The sequence below is a fragment of the Zootermopsis nevadensis genome, unplaced genomic scaffold (assembly GCF_977971745.1).
Source record: "Zootermopsis nevadensis isolate Lab colony 2312 unplaced genomic scaffold, Znev_1.0 Znev_ptg000061l, whole genome shotgun sequence".
In the NCBI taxonomy this organism is placed as follows: Eukaryota; Metazoa; Arthropoda; class Insecta; order Blattodea; family Termopsidae; genus Zootermopsis; species Zootermopsis nevadensis.
In genome coordinates, this window is record NW_028259192.1 from 5,576,827 (window position 1) to 5,595,317 (window position 18,491).

Consider the following 18,491-nt stretch of genomic DNA (forward strand, 5'->3'; position numbering starts at 1 on the left):
ACAACTTTGGGGGTACAAAGTTGAAGAGAAATTATATCTGGGGGTACGTGAAATTTAAAAATATATATTATTTTATGATAAACACTGAATAATCAGTAATGTAATTTATTTAATTTATTTTAGATGTAGATTATATACTATGTACAACTTGAATTATACACCAACAACTTTGGGGGTACAAAGTTGAAGAGAAATTATATCTGGGGGTACGTGAAATTTAAAAATATATATTATTTTATGATAAACACTGAATAATCAGTAATGTAATTTATTTAATTTATTTTAGATGTATATTATATACTATGTATAACTTGAATTATACACCAACAACTTTGGGGATACAAAGTTGAAGAGAAATTATATCTGGGGGTACGCGAACAAAAAAGGTTGAATACGACTGATCTACAGCATTATAAATAATAAAACTGTAATACTTTTAAGTTTAAGACTTAAAATTAAAATGTTAAAATCGTTAGGTTAATTATATCGTTAAATTTTACTATACCAGTCGGCATTAAATAGGCATAGTCCTTCAGCCAGGTGTGTCATTGCTGCAAATGATGTATGTAAATTTTTGGACGTATTTGGTATAAACATTGTTTATTTTGAGGGCACGTTCTCAATAAGAGAAATGATTTAGAGAGTGGCCTTGATTGGATCTAGCTTGGTTATTTGTTTTAATTTGATTTTTGTTTTTATTTTGTTCCTTGTATTTTATTTTATTAGTGTTTACATTTTTACTTATTAATTATTTTGTAATAAATTAATTTTGTATCCATGCAGTAAAAACAAAACAATGCAGACTCGAAAGCCGGGTACAGACAACATCTAACAATGTTAGCCAACAAACTGGCCGAACTTTGTTGGCGAACGATGTCTCTAAATAGGATGAATAATGTTGATAAACATTCGGCTTCCGAACCGGAATTTTTTTCAGAAACAAATATTTGGTCAAACAGTTCATTTCTATTCTCTTTTGGAACGAATTTCCATAATCTTGTAGGTTTTGATTTTTTCACGGCTGTGAGTACAAAGATGGCTGTCTTCTGGGTAATATGGTAGAATTTTACCGATATTTCAAAGGTAGTCAGGGCAATCACCCATCGCCTTGATGATGGAGGCAGTTAAGGACCTCTTAGACGTTGGTAAACTTCTACCAGACTACAAGGCGCTACAACACAGAAGACAGAAATCTTCATACTCATCGCCGTGATGGCGGATGTAGTATGACCTCTGAAACGTTGGTAAACATCTACCAGACTACACAGCGCAACAACCCAGAAGACAGAAATTTTCATACTCATCGCCCTGATGATGGAGGCAGTATGACCTCTGAAACGTTGGTTAACATCTACCAGACTACACAGCGCAACAACCCAGAAGACAGAAATCTTCATGCTCATCGCCCTGATGATGGAGGCAGTATGACCTCTGAAACGTTGGTAAACATCGACCAGACTGCACAGCGCAACAAACCAGAAGACAGAAATTTTCATACTCATCGCCCTGATGACGGAGGCAGTATGACCTCCGAAACGTTGGTAAACATCGACCAGACTACACGGCGTAACAACCCAGAAGACAGAAATCTTCATACTCATCGCCCTGATGATGGAGGCAGTATGACCTCTGAAACGTTGGTTAACATCGACCAGACTACACAGCGCAACAACCCAGAAGACAGAAATCCTCATACTCATCGCCCTGATGACGGAGGCAGTATGACCTCTGAAACGTTGGTTAACATCGACCAGACTACACAGCGCAGCAACCCAGAAGACAGAAATCTTCATACTCATCGCCCTGATGATGGAGGCAGTATGACCTCTGAAACGTTGGTTAACATCGACCAGACTACACGGTGCAACTACCTAGAAGACAGAAATCTTCCACAGACATTTCCGAAATTGTTTGCATATTAAATTTAACATTTGTTCTACTGACTAGATATCCACGCCTAAATAAAGATATAAATAGATTTAATTATTACATCATTCAAGGAAAAAAACTGATTCTTAACTGACGATTAAAATTACATAGAATTAAAATATAACCAAGACATTATACCTTCACAAAGTAAATATATAGATTTATTTTATATGATTATTTGTGTTTTTAAAAATAAATCACGCGTCTGGTAGGCAGACGAACACTGTCCGCTTTGAAGTTTACCGTTCTGCTACAAGACATAAAATGTTATCATGAAAAACGTTCTCTAACTAATGAATGTTCTTTCACGGCGAAGTAAAAGGAATTTTTCTCGGGTTACCAACCGTGTAAGGTGGCTTAATGAAGAAAACAATTGAGTACCCTGAGGATGAAGATGGTTCTCGAAACGTTGGTGTTCTTCATTAAGCCACCTTACACGGCTGGTAACTCGAGAAAAATTTATCACAGTAGGTCCTACTATTCAATATGATCCGAAATTTAGCAAGACCTTAACTACAATCTTAGGTCTACAAATGGGAGGGCAGAAAGACACTACGGGCTGGATGAGAAAAAAGCTGGACGCTCTTCGCTGTAACAAACTTCTGTGACATTTCCATCAGAAAATACGCGAAAGAAGATTATCAGTACAACGAAAAGGAACCATTTCTGTAAGACAGCGGCTGTTTACACTGGAGTCCGTGTTGATTTTCTACCATCATCGTAACGGATCTACGAATATGTTTATTTAAATAACTGTTGTTACACTAAAATTTTTATCAATTTACATGCGTATGCAGGTCGCATATCGATTGTCTTATTATACATTCTTAGTCTGTTGACACACAAAAGACACGCCTACATGAATCAACATAATTGAAGTAGCTATGATGACAAGACGAAAGTAGAAGGGTCACAGTGGAAAGACATTTCAACCTGTGTAGACTTAAGCTCTCTTTCCTTTGAAATATGCATTTACATTTATTTAACAATGGTCCTCCTATTCAATAAAAAAACTAACTTTAAATTTAACCAACTTCTCTTTCAAGAGTTGTCGTTCGGCTTATCGGTTGGTCGTTCCACAACCCGAAGACACGGGTTGTACCATTTAAAACGCAGCTGAACAGAACGTAAGACTATACAAATACAAAATCTATCATCCCCTCGTGTAATGGACTCGCCCAACCTCAGCCGAGACTATACGCTGACACACTGCTACTCACTTCAGTCGAGCATAAGCTATGCAGGTGCAAGGATGGTCTATTCACGAGTAGAACGTGTTATTATCGAAGATTACTTCGCACTGAAACCGTTTAATGCAGTTCGTTAAGCAACAACGATTCTGACAAGGAAGTAACGAATAAGCTAACATGTTTTCCCTTACCATGAGGTCTCAACCAAACTTTTGTAATGCATTTATTTCCTATTCATTTAAATTGTCATTGAAAATGGCGGGAGACATGCATCACAGTTCACATACATAATTAAAGGTCTTCGATGCGATACAAACTGACTGCTCGTAGGAATCATATAATTCGTTCTCAAAATAGATATTGATTGTTAGAACACAATGACAAACTGAAACATTAAAACTTCAGCTCCGCCTAACGTCAAACAGGCTAAAAATGACACCGCCAACCGACATACTGTCGACGTTGGAACTTTTCCTTTCAGACAAAGAATAAAACCAAAAATCAATTCACCCAACAAACAAAGGAAATAATAGCACAGCGGTGTACGACCAAATATGTTATTTTCTCAGAGTTAATTTAAAATAAAAACTAGGCAGTATTTCTGTATGTAATTTCTATTATACTTTAAACACTGCGCTCTAGACGAAACAAATTCTTTTTTATGAAATGTCAAATTATTTCCACTAACCGCCCACTATAAACAAGACGCCTCGTTCAGTTCACAACTTGCTATTTCCTATTATAAAAGCCAGTAGCACCAACTTTTGAAGGTCAAAGCTGCTCATTTCACACTAGACACAACTACATATGAGACGACTCTGATAGACGTTCATCACAGTTTTCCTCAAACTCCATGATACTACATCGACGTCATATCTCAAATTTTAAACCTCACATGGTACAGCCACTGAATGTTGTCTACGACAACGAATTCATTAGTTTCGTCTACTGCAAAAGTCAAATGAGAAATCGCAGCGGAAGAAAGCTGTTACAGCCTATAGCGCTCCGAGAACCTAACCAGGGGCCATCTGGGAGACACCGCGGTCACTCCACGAGTCACGAGTGGCTGTAACCGGCGAACTCTAGCATGTCACGACCGCGCCACCGGGAGACGGGATTAAAGTCTCGTGCTTCTCCTCAGTCCCTTCACTTCACCAAGTGCTGGGATAGTAGGTTAAATAGGTCACGACAGTTTCTCGATGTATCAGTACACATACTTTCGATGTTAATGAGGTCTCATTGGTCGACATCAACAAGGAGTGATCTGAAACTGGTTATGATCAATGTAATCACAGATAATCGGTGAAAAAATAATAGAAATACGGAGAAAATGTCCGAATACGTCGAAGATATAAAACAGTCTGAAAATGGGAGAGTATTCCGGTATCCGAAATGTCTAAATACAAAAATCTTCATAAATCTGTACAACAAAAAAGATAATTGTAGAAAAAAGTACGGAGGAAGTATGTGACACATAGATAATTACGTTTACGACCACCAAGATAAAGCCTAAAATATTATTATTATAACATGTGAATAAGACCCAGTAAAACAATTTGCATATCACATCCCAAATCGCATAGCGGACGGGAATAATTTAACAAGAATTAATGGACCTCTAACAACGACATCAAGGTCCCTTTTGAATGTAACGATAAACATGTGGACCCAATAACACATACAGAATTATGTTTCGCTTGATAAATTCCAAAGAAATATCCAAGCATAAAACAATTTAAACAATCGCCTTCAGACATCCGATGAGAACACAGTTAATGAAGACGCGATGCTGTATAAAAAGCCTGTATAAAGATACGAGAAGAACTCAGAGTGAAGAGGCAATAAAAATGTTTTAGTAACATTAATCAATTCAAGATTTCCTCTGGAGTGACCTTCATCGCCTCTTGTTTAATCTGTACATTGACGATATCATAAGACAATAGCAAACACCTCGTATTGATGGCCTCTCCGCGTGATACTCTTTTGTTTGCAGACTGTCATAACATACACTAGCAAACATTAAAAACACTATTCAAAGACGGGTTATAGGTGAACATCCTTTTGTTGGTTTATATACGAATGTAATGTTAATGGTCCTCGAACACTTCCTTGTAATATCACCAACAATGAATTTATTATACACAGTAAATGCATGCTTGTAAATGAATACATTCAGTTTATAATACTTGCGCAAAGCTATCCGTCTATCAATTTCTGTTGATATTTAATACTTCGTTAAATAGGTCTGATGTTTTAGTTCTGTACGTCTCTGTTCAGAGGCCAACTGTTCTTGGTCAGTCAACTTTCTACGTCCAACTCCACCCTTGCAAATCTTCGTCTTAAAATCGATCATAAAGTCAGTTTTCGTAAAAATTAGCATCATCTTCAAGGATCAGTAAACACAAGATGGCTGTCTTCTGGGATCTTGCACCGTGTAGTTTCGGAGTTAATTACTGCCTACATCACCAGGGAAATGGAGACAGCAAGGACCTCTGAAACGCCGGTAACAGACTACAACCCAGGAGCCAGCCATATTCTTCAGCAAAGGATTAGTAGATACGAAATTTGTGTACAGGAGGTTAGGGGAATAGCGGTCATCGGGTAATGCCAGTCAAGCAGCTTTCTGACTAAGGACAGTAGAAGTTTCCAGCTGGTGCTGCCACCTACTACCCAATTCAACGAAGTACAAAAGCGATCTTACAAACATAACTGCAGTCGAAGCGACGTTCACGCAATACCATTAAAGTGTACATAATTCTAAAGTCTGAACAAATGAATACTTAACTAAATATTTATAACACGATGGGAAACAGCACAGATGGCGAACAGGTGCGTTCCAGAAAACGCGTAAAGACGAGCTTTTCTCACTCTGACATAAACATTTGAAATCAATGTTAACTATAAGAAACACAGGCCTTTTGTAGCTGACAATAAAACCTCCAGACTGAAAAAAGAATCACGACCTTAATTTACATTTGACGCTGGCATTTGGGCACGAATTAACAGCCCGTTTATACCGCATTTAAACTAATCATTGGTGCTTTGGTTAAATGGCACAGATTACAACGGTAAGGTTATATGGAAGAGGTACGTTCCCGGCAAAGAAACTGAGGAAAATAAAGACAATAATCAGCAACATAGCTAAGATTCGAACAGGATTACTTTTGCAATAAAAATGCAGTACGTTTATCACTGCAATGACGCGTTCGAAGACTCCACATGGAAAGTTATTAAATATTTTTAATGCCAAAACAATCTGAACGTATGCACGAATCCTTCGTGCCTTCGTGCACAGCAAAACTTCGTGTTACCTGTTTCGAATTAAAATATTCAATTCACCCCATAAACGTCCGTAATGACTGGCATACCAAGTTTTATCAAAATCTGTTAAACGATGGCGGTGAACACAAGGACGTATGATGTCTGCAAAAATTATGTTAAAATTTGTAACATGAACAACAGCACTAGAAAACCTGTGTGTGTGCGGAAAGGTTCTTCTTAGTGTGTTGTATTTATAATAAAAAGTTGAATGCTTAAAATAAATAACTTCATATATAAATAAGTGGGCCCTTGATGGTATTTTCACCAAGAGAGCAAAAAAAAATACAAACAGATCAATAAAAATACACAAAAAAATAAATCAGTTAAAAATATTCCAATACATAATAAAATAAAACAATACATCAAATTGCAACACACTTAGTCTGACGGTGAAAGCAAAACCTACAAAAATCAACAGAAGAAATTACAAAACCTAACTTTGTTATCAGGTACTGCCACTTGTTCCAATTAAAAGTTTGCAATGTCAAAATGGTAAATAATTAGTACGCCTACGACGCTTAGATTGTTCAAATGTCATTCCATTGTCACCGGTTCACTTACTAAAATTGTTAAACTACATTAAATAAATTTGTTAAAACACGTCCTTCTGTTATTAAGAGATAACTTACCAGACTAATATTCTTCATGTTAAGGTTGGTACGAGTTTTGTATGTATAAACACCAATTAAACTTTTAATCGTATCCATATTATAGTCTCTTAAAGTGCGTCATAATTATCACATTAGCATAATACCATTTGATCAACCCGTGTATTTAAACACGTCTACTTTGGTTTAACTTACGACTATCATTTTGTAGTTCAATGAATCCTGTGCACAACACGAAGAAATACGAACATACTTCTGGAGACGCCCCTATCTACGTTTGTTTCCCGCTGTACAGCAGCAGAAACGACCGGTAGATGTCTCTGGCCTACATAGGGGACAACTAAACATTCTGTACGCGTTACCCACGCAGCGGTAGCTAAATCTCATGCAAACTGCTCAGTGATCAGAACGAATCCTTAACAGTTTTACTCAGTCACTAAAAAATACATTTATGTCAAAATATATAAGTTCCAGAATTAATACAGTGATAAAAACACAAAAACAGCTCTTTTTATAAAAGAAAATTAATTGTCTTAACTTGCATCATAAAATGTACACAAGGCTAGTCTGAAATAGGAATGTTTTCGTCTAATACACTTCTACACAACCTATTTTGCTGAGACCACTTTAATATTATCACACCATATACGTCCCGTTCTCGATATGGTCGCTATTAAAGTCTTAACTGGAATGATGAAAATAATTAAAACAGGGAAGTCACAGGCAACTGTATAAGGCGGAATTGCCCCCTGCTTTCAATATGACGCAACCACGGAAAGACAGCTTTTACGTATTTGTGGAGTCACACTAATATACGATTAAATTTAATTATATCACACGCATATCCATAAGTAAATTAAAATCCCGTTAGTAATGTAGCAAGGCCAACCATTAACCAAAATAATTTAAATAAAAAGTTGTAATGCCCTGCAAATTCTCTGAAATGCTACGGTGACGCCCTGTGGAAAACGCAAAACTAAAACCTATTAATTCCATTTCCGCCTACGCAAAAACCGAACTTCGCAGTTTAGTTCTTTACACCCCTATTTCGCGTTCCAAGAAACTTTTTTCGGGCAACAGTTCGACCATTTCCTTAAACAGCATTAACCAGCTAAGCTTTTCTAATGGTGACGAAACGTGTTTTCTTCGCGGTACGGACTGAATTCATAAATATTACTCGGAGAAGCTTCGGCTTCAAAGGCTTATATTTGACGTATATACAACCAAAACTTAAGATGGGTCGAACTTTGCAGCCAGTGTATGAACAGTCAAACCTTTCTCCAGAGGCTGCTATGACGTGCAGATCTGCTGTTTTATAAATATGGGACTATTCGTGATGGCGTTCGTCAAACCACAGGACGTGGCTAAAGATTTTCACGGATATTTGCTTCTGTAACTTTATGGCTTATTTTTATGTACGATGGCGCCGTCTGCACCTAGCCCTAAAATCGTATTCAACGATGACTGTGATCTCGTTACATCTTGTGGAGCGGGTAGGCTACGCGGTTCAAACGCTGGCCGGAAACCGTCCGACTTGACATTTTGTGGTTTCCATCTGTGTCTACTGTCCGGATGCTGATTTTTCGCGAATATAACGTCTCTTTCTCAATTACGTAAATTATATCTGATCAAACTGGAGAATGATTCTGAAAAAAATGGGGAAGGATATCGAAAGAGGAGGAAGTTGGCTGTTTTAAAGCAATTTCCATTCCAGAATTTACACTGAAAAGCGTGAAATTTTTAAAACTATTAAAATTAAAATAATGTCATGCAACCTACGTGAGCTTCCCAGCTTTATCTCGCAGATTGTACCCACTTATTCGAGGCAAAGACTGTACTAACCTTAATCCCTACTTAAATCACAAGCCATGCAAAGTATCGAAACAATTCTGACTCGAAAAGCGTAATTCAATCTTTCTCGATTAACAAGTCACGTGATAATGCTGAAACTTTGGTGCAAAAAAAAACCTCGTACCAACAGACAAGAAACAGAAAGTAGGCATTGGATGTCATCGGCAAGCAATGAAGTGCATTTGGCTGATAACAAGAGACTAACGGCGATGTTTATGTATCGGGGCACAAACTCAGGAAGATGAAAGGTGAAACAAAAATGCTCTTCGAATGGGAAAGTACAAATTTCTCTTACTTGCCTTGCTGGCACACGAATTCCAACATTAACCATGATGGAATGGCGACTTTTTTTGAATTTTATACGATCAGACTACATCTCAGAAAACACTCATATCAATTTTGGACAAATCCAAGTAAGAAAATTAATCTTGGTTTTAATAAATGAATAAAACACGTAGGAGACACATCGAACCTGAAGATGGTTGCGGCCGAAACATGTAGCTCGATAAGCACTTGACCGTGGTGAAGTGGTTAACACTCCTGCTTCGTATTCGTGAGGTTCCAGATTCAAATCTCAGCCTGGAAACCAGCATTGGTAACTGGTGTTTTAAGTGGTCTTCCTCAGTCCCTCTATACAACCTGGGTAGTGTCTTACGAAGGCCACAACCGCTTCCTTCCACATCCTTTCCAATTCATTATAGAGAAAGTACAGAAACTTTAAACATCACTGGCATACTAATTAGGAGTGAAATGAATAATTGATCTTACGTGTGAAAGACTAAAACTACGGTTTTCTGAAAGTGAAGTTCTAAATGGTTTTCAACACGTCGCTGCTGTACCGAAATCAAAATCAGTATTACTTTTTTATATAATTACATCAGTCTACAATTTCATGAAAGTTTCGATCGCGTTTTGTAATTCTCGTGTATTTTTTGCATATCAAATTGCTTCGATAATGCTTTCGGCGTTACTTGCCAAAATAAATAAAACTATAAAATTCGGTCCGCCACTGTCGACAAAGTTGGGAAACCTGCAGACGCCAGCAACTCGCGGTCTGTACAGCACAAACGAAAATAACGTACGTCTTTCATCTCGTGAAAGTCGACAAATCGGTAAGTGGTCTTCTGAAAGCCGGCTTTGCATTCCTGCACAGCTAGGCGGATGTTTATTATATTTACAATGGCTGGGTGTTTGCATAACTTCTGTCCCCAATGAAATTAATAGATTGCGTACTTTACACTTCAGATGTAACACAGACTAGCCAGATTAGTGAAAAAAGGCTTTTGATTAAATTCCACGTAACTTCACTAGCACAGGGCTCAGTATTATTTCTAGAATATCATGGGCTTATTACATCCCTCCCCACCAATATTATCACCGTTGCTCCAAAAGCGTTATGCATAATTAAATGAGGTTTACACAACACAGTTTGTTCTGTTTTCTTTGATGAAACATTTTTTTCCTGCCTGTGAATTGAACTTTCACACCAATCCACCGAACGTATTCCGACAGCTGCCACTTACTTTCCATTAATTTGCTCGGTGTCTTCAGGTTTCCCGAGAGTTAACATAATAATAAGATAGTTCACCTTAGTTTCATAATAATTCAACGAATTTTGCAACCAGTAACTGATGTAAGGTTTTCTTCAAATGCTAACAAATCCGTATGGTAACAAACAATTAAAATACGACCTTTTAAAAAAATTGTCACATTTACCGCAAACATTTTAAGGGAATGAGCTCCAAACCTGAAAACTTTCCTCCCTCTGCCCTGCAAGCGATCTCCGGCTTGTACCAACGCAAGTATCTGCCCTTCGTACGTCCTAACCGATAAGCCGCCTTGAGCGCCCTACCACATCTCAACAACTGAGAACACAACGCCAATATTCGTCGCTTTTCTGAGTTTTGCCCGACAGCAGTGGTTTATGATCGGCGCTGCTGTTTCGATTCAGTTTGTCTAGGTAAATACAGGCACAATGCCTTAAAATAAGCCACTTCCTTACCTTAACAGTCAGCATTCATAATCATCTGCACATGTTTCGTAGATAACATAAGCATCACTGCATCGTTAAACACTGTACATGCAAATTGGATCAGGGGTCTACTGTCCCACCCAGATACATTCAAACCCCACATACCTTGTTCTTTATCCGATCATTACTGCCATTACAAATACCACACACAAACTTTTTAACGAAGTTCACTAATTCAATTAGAAATTATTTTGAAAAATAAAACATGTTGGTCGAAAAGGGTGGTCCTGTTTAATAGTGGTTATAATCAGCCATATGCTGACAGCCATTTCTTGATAACTTGCACCTAACATCAAGCTGTGCTAATACCCGGCTAATACATATTCAGTTCAGGTCAACGTTCAAACCCCGACATTAATCCAACATGTACGAAAAGCAACAAATCTTGACGTTGTTTCATCTCAGATTCTACTGAAGACTTGCACCGTAACTATGGATTTAATAAACTGTGCTGTGACTTTATAATACACCAAGACAACATGGTTGCATTGTCGTCACTTGTCGGTAAGAAAGACATGAACACATCCGAAAAAAAGCATTCTTCTCGCACTGAGAACGTCACCACAACCCTACTTTAAACTGCAATTACCTTCAAGGCTTCTGTTATCATCCATTATTTGCACAAATCACAATTACACAACACGCTACTGAATGATCGTTGCAGTCCCAGAATGCACCTCACCTTAAAACCTACTAGCACACAGACTCGCTCGCGACTGAGGACTCGTTTGAATGGGACAAGGCACGCGCTGCAGAGCCTGCCGTTCGGCAGAGGTCGGGGCGACCCGGAGTGATACGAAGCTATGGCAGCTGCGGGATGCGTCTCGGGGGATAACATTAAAAAATGAACACAAAAGGCGCATACAGCCTATTTAAACACATTCGTTATTGTAATGCATAAACTAGAACGCGTAACCATTGTGAACCAATGCACACACAATGCTTGTTGGCTGTCACTAGAGGTGGGAAGACATGAAAACCGAGAGAGCTTGTAACGGAAACATGGAATCTTATTATTGTCATTGCTTATCCTTCTTTCTACTCTTTACTCTTCGTTTTCGTCATGCCTCTACTGTCTGTTTCTTCTCAATTATTTGTCCTCTCCTTTCTTATAATTCAATCTCGTCCTGATCTTTCCTATTGTCACATTGATTTCAGAATGTCGGCAACATCGCTCGTTTCGTGTACGTGGTAAGGCCTAAACTGCAGGAGTAGTTTCTCTCTGGGAATATTTCGACCAAGATCTTGGCAGCCTTTAAGAGACAGCAGACTGGAGGACAGAGCTGTTCTGGAGAGCTATTAGCCACACTGCAAATTAATTTGTTCATACCAATAGCTCTTCATATTACTTATGACGGGAATTTGCGTAGTTAGAAAATAGTTTATCTTATTTATGATAATATTAATCATCGTATCAACAGACTCTGTGAGCGTTCAGTCTGAGGTGCGGAGAAAGTAATTAAATAACTATAAATGAATTAATAATATTCGTTGTTATTACCATCCATATTTGTCTTAATTCCTCCGACATCGCATCTTTTCTCCCGTTAAATTTACCTAAATTTATTTCTTTTACACTTATAAATAAAGATCGTACGGCACAGCTATCAGTTGTTCAGCCATTTCAAATAAAATTAAATTCCCGTTGCATTTCCAAGTTTTTCTTTAAGTACTCTGGGATTTTAATCCAGGTGCATCAAAATATTAAAATCGATCCTCATTTATGGTTCCTCCGAAACGTCGGTAGGCCTTTACAACCAAAAGACTACATGACGCAACAGCCCACCTAAACCACAATATTATGGTTCTATTCCCTTGACATTCGATGCACTCAAATCAGATTTTTTTCTCCTCAAAGTGTGTCTCGCAGAACTTGCTACGTTCTCGTCAGTCGAAAATGGCTGCGATGTCCTTGTATCTTCAGAGCTATTGACAATAGCGAACTTCTTGAAAACGCAGTGACTTATACAAAACGCATAAGTTATCTTGGGAGTTGTCTTTCTATAGTTGCCACTACAGCGTCAAGGTCGCGCTCTACTGACCGTTATGAAAACATTAACCGAGTTTTCCGTCAGTATTAATGATCAATCTCTCTTTACTTACTGTTAATCACTTGTTAAACCTTTTTGTACTGATGTTAGCCACTGCTCACGTGTTTCACCGCACGTAGTACTGTAAGCGAGTGATCGATAGATCGAAACGGAGTAATGTTTGCCGTAAGTACCAAGATGATAATGGAGTACTCCATAACCTAGCCTTGCGTCGGCGCATTATATCAATTCATAAAACTCTCCTATAGTCTACACTGACTAATCAAATTAACGCTCGACCAACTTTATCTTGGAAGGAAGAGATCTCGAAGGCTCAGTCGACACTAGAGTCGATCTGTAAACACTATCGATTCCCGCTAGTCCAACACACAGTAAGCAACTTCTTAAATGATCTATTCCATGTAAATAACATCCAGTCAGTAATTTAGTTGGGTAAGTAAATTTATAATAATATGACGAGGGAGGGGATTAGAAAGGGTCTTGCGTCCCTGGGTAATGCGTAAAAGAAATGCAATTTCTTTCAATGACTGTTTTATAAAAAGGTATGATTGACTCTAAAAATGGCTTGGGTATGATCCAGCACAACTGAAGAGGGGAAGAAATTGGAAAATAATGAATAAAAGCACTGACGGAGCGAAGATATAGAGAGAGGGCGGAGGGGGGAGGGGGAGGGGGGACGAAACGACAAATTAAATACCGCGGGCGATAACGCGGCTTACAATTCAGATTAAGTTCGCGGCAGTTTTTCTGGCAGGGAGATGGCAGGGAGGCTATCGCCACCAGAATTCAAATTGCTTACGCCACTGGGGCGGGTAATAAGACAGCTGCTTCCCACCACCCCACGATTATCGGGGAAGATTTGAGAGGGCGCCACTTTTCCTGCATGTGAGTAGATTAGACCAGTGGAAACTCGGTTAGAACCTCGGATTCTACCCTCTTCCTCAGCCTGTAATCTCGTGATTTCCGCAAGTCGGTAGAAATCTTAGATTTAAGTAGGCCATGGCAGATTAGTTGTCAAGTTATTTAGCTTCCGCCATGTTGCTGCTTTAATTATAAAAAAAAATTCTGACGAGTATACGTTTTTTTCGTGGTAACAAAGGCCTGTCATTTTTGATGAAGAAACCCACAGATCTAGCGAGAAAAAGAAAACATTTGAGAGATAATACTAAATGAAATAAGGCTGAGAGTATTCGAATGGGGCAATTGTGAACACGCTAATGAACATTCGGCCGCCTTTTATTGCAGAGAATTTCTTAATCAGCTAAATGACTTCTCGAGATGTACAGTAGCCCATGGTGTTGGTTTATTCGAACCGTGAAACTGTTCAAGTTAAGGGAGATGGTAAGTGTATGTCATATTAAGGTATATTTTTATAAACAACTACAAATTCTGCAAGAATAAAATGTGACACGCTTATACTTGTGGGTTTTCTGTGCCTCTGGACATCTTCGTGATAATCATCTACAAAGACGAGGCTTTTTAAACCACTCCGGTCCCAGGATTAGTCAAATTGTTCCCTCCATCTCTTCAATGGTCGGCATCTTTGGTAGTTATGGAACAACTTCGAGGAATATGATCAGTTACTTTATTTTTCCACATTGATCGAATATATTTACTTCCTGTGTGATGTGTTTATTCTTGATTTTATCTGTTCATCGACAGCCTAACGCAGGTATCCGAAATCTGATTTCAACATCTTCAAATTGTTGTAGTGGTTTTTATTCAGGGTCTATAACTCCCTGCCATAAAGATGTGATGGTACAGCAAGTAATTTATAGAATTTTAGTACTTTTTCCTGTCGGGATTTATAATTGTTCCACACATATAAATAAACCCTTGTAATGTGTTCTGTATATATAAATTTTACTGACATTATTTTATATTTTTTATAAGTTTCTTTATTTCGTTGTCTCCACCTTTGTTTTTATATATATATATATATATATATATTATTTTTTCTTAAAAACTGTAAGCCTATTCAATACAACCATTCAATTTATACGAACGATTAAATTGTTGTTTGAGTTGCTATAGATATTTCTGACGCATGTCGCGCAGTTATTAAATATTCTTCTATAAAAATAAATTAAAAAATAAGTTTACAAATATATTGCTATATGCATCAAACCGTAGCCTGTAGTGTGTTTGCTGTTCAGTGAAATGCACCTTAATATGACAAAATTAACATTTTGGATAAAGGGTTTGCCATATTCCATGTCACGATAAATGATAATTTTGTCGCTGATATTCTCAAACAGAAAACGGGCCTATATTCAACATGGAAAACTGCATTGTCTGATTTACACTGTGTATAATAAAATGGTAAAATGCGTATGTTGTGAATTTGAGGTTAAAAGTAAAGTTTGTCCCACTATACGCCATGTAGGCGTTTGGGGTGAGAGGAGGTATAGCTCCTCTCTTCCTTGACCTCGGCACTAGATGGGGGTGAGTGGTCAGCATCACGCCCCGGCCGGCTTTACCCCCGGGAAAGGACCCCGGTACCCATTGTAGAGAAGGCTGGGTGGGCCCCAGAGCCGGTCTGGACGCAGAGGCTAGAGGAAAAATCCTCTGCCCCCGTCGGGGATCGAAACCCGGTCGTCCAGTCCGTAGCTAGTCACTATACCGACTGAGCTACGCCGGCTCATGTGAATTTGAGGTTAAGGCAGAATTTGGTCGCGTCCTATTCAAGACAAACAAAGTAATAACCTCAGAAAATTATGTCTCGGTGTTTCGAGGAGTTCCTTAGCTTCCAGGACGAACTTATCTGCTGCATTGTATTTAATGGAGTTTTGTATGTAAGGTTTGGGAGATATTTCAGTAAACGATTCACGAAACCGGTTACACGCCTGTTGTGTGAGAAATACTGGTTACAGCTACTAGAAATGCTCGAACATGCACTATTCTGGGAGTGAGGAAGTTTACGCGGACGTGGCAGAATACAATTCAGAATGTTTAAAGGCGTTGTCAAACATTATTCCCTGACGCCCAGTCCCAAACTGCGTTTTATGGCGCCTGCTACCTGCTAAATTACTTTATGGATTTGAAACGTTTGTTTTAATCCCATAACAACTGACAATCACTCATAAAATGTCCGCTGTACAGGCAATGTTTTTCAAGACCCGAAAATTGTAAAAAGATTTTAACAGCTGGGAGCGATGACATTTGAAAAACACGGAATAAATTGAACCACAACGGACTAGAAATTATGACACGGAATTCATACTGCAGAACCTGGTTAATGCAGAAGAACCAAAACTGTGCAGGTTTCTCCAAAATTTCTTATTCCTCAGGCTTAATTGGGTTATGCGTTTTGGTAGCCTCTGTCCATCTTAACCGTCAGCCATACTGAATGACTAGCCTAAAAGACGGACATAAACATATTCTTGCGGGATGTTACGCCGTTTAGTCTTACAAATGTTTATAGACGATTCAGAGGTAAAATTTGGTGAATTATGATACTACACGGCGCAACATCGACGAAAACAGATATATTTACACTCTTAGCCATGAGAACTTAAAATCCCGCTTAATTCTTACGTCACTGAACAACACCATTCAAATTTCAATAGTTACAATGAGACGTGAAGAGTATCACATTTGGTAATTAGATAAGTATCTCTATAAGGGGGCGTGGGTGGCCTATTAGAAGTTGATATTCAGGAATTCACGTCAAGAGACTGAAGAAAACCAAGATAAGCCTATGAATAACCGGTAAACGTCATACTTGCTAAGTGACACACGCAAGAAGGCGGCTGGCGCGTAGCGATTGTCAGTTGTTTGCACAATTACAATGCTTATGTCGCACGTTTCAGCAGTACGTTCCTGCGCTAAGTCGTGGACTGGTTGTCACGCTTCACGAGTCAAGTAACCGAATACTTTATACACCATCTCTCCGGCCTGCCTGTGTAGAAACTGTCGCACGCAATGTTACCCTTCCACGTTCTAATACATCAGTTGTACACCAAATGCAGAGCATAAACAGTTTTCTTTTAACGTAAACACGACATTCGCATATTCGGGGGGGGGGGGGGGGGGCCGAATTCAAATCTCGGACCGGAGATGGATTATCTTGACTTGGTGTTTTCATGGTTTTCGTAAGTCCCTCCAGGCAAATGCTGCGATAGTAAATTAGGCCACAACAGCTTCCTTTCAAAACCTTTCCAATTCATCATTCACTGGTATCTTCTCATTCGACGCTGTACTGATAAAGCGTCGTTAAATAAACTATAAATATATGAATAAATATGTAATGTGTATAATACTACCCGAGCGAGCGTATAACAAGTGACTGAAGAGGACACGTGTTAATACCGGAAACATCGAAAAATCTAAAATTCATCCGCTATCGTTCTTGTACCCATTTTAAGAGCCGTTTAAAACAGAGATGACTGTTCAGGGAGATCACATCGGTGGGGAAAATCATCTTAAAATGTACTTTTATTTGTCCACTGGTTTACCACAAGCACAGTTTTATTCAACCGAAATATAACGTAATTGAAGACAAGCAGGTATTTGACATGCGTCTAAAACTTAAAATTTATTAAAATTGGGTTATCTACGGCATAATTGTAAACGTAATTCGGGCTACACGAAATGTCAAAAAGGGAAGACTTCATTACACATATCTGCTCTCTGAAATAACTCTTTACGATACGCCACTGATCATCCTCGTCCGTCCTGTGCCCATGTACCATCTTGAAGAAACAACCAAACAATCTTTGAGCCTAAATTATACACTTTTTTGATGTTAAGAATGTATGGAGTTGTTCCTCCAATCACATATATATCCACATGACGCGGTGGTCAGTGATATAGCTAGGGAAAGTTTTACTTCACCTTAGATTCACTTCGTACGACGGCTGGGACAAAGTGAATTTGTTAGAAGTACCTTTTTTTAATAATCTGTAGAGAAAAGTGTATGCCTACTTCACGCGATGCACCCAGTTTTCATATGTGATTCAGGGGTTAACTGAGTCAATACATCTGTAATGGAGGAAATTCCATCTCATATTCCCAGAAGCCCGAGTAATGAGGGTATAAACCATAACATCTGTTGTAGATAGCATGTGACTGTCATATGCTATGTAAATGAGTTTAAAGTTATGTTCTTATAATTTGTGGTTTCGACTGGACTCCCTGCTGACCAGATAATAACATATGACCAGACAAGATGAGCAGGTTCTATAGACTCTCATCAATCAGACAGAAATGATTGCATATATTAAATTGCATTTGCTGTTTATTCCAGAAATTTAACCTCAAAAATACAACATATTTTAAAATGCTAATAGAAATTTGTACACACTTCTAGGATATAAACACTATCTAGTAGTAAATATAAGACGCATTTTGAGTCACTTTGTTGTAGAAGTAATCCGAAATTTAAATAAAATTAGTAACAGTGATGATTTGGCGCATTCTACACTATTCTCAAAATACACGCTCAAAATAATTTTAACAATATCTGAATCGCCCTGTGCACGGTAATAAGCTAACAATATATTATTTT

The 18,491-nt window shown here is 38.3% G+C and overlaps 1 protein-coding gene across 17 annotated transcripts in view; it reads right to left on the reverse strand.

Annotated features, from left to right (window-relative positions):
• robo1 (roundabout guidance receptor 1) overlaps positions 1-18,491 on the reverse strand; it is a 697,225-nt gene that overhangs the window by 336,920 nt on the left and 341,814 nt on the right. For 7 of the 17 annotated variants that reach the window (XM_087340356.1, XM_087340348.1, XM_087340354.1 and 4 more), the window contains exon 1: positions 11,521-11,639. The exons of 7 other annotated variants lie outside the window; for them this stretch is intronic. The gene's annotated coding sequence lies outside the window, so the exon portion shown is untranslated. Of the gene's footprint in view, positions 1-7,069; positions 7,094-10,901; positions 10,992-11,036; positions 11,492-11,520; positions 11,640-18,491 lie in introns of those variants that run through there. 3 more of the 17 variants (XM_087340344.1, XM_087340345.1, XM_087340346.1) reach the window with 3 other exon arrangements.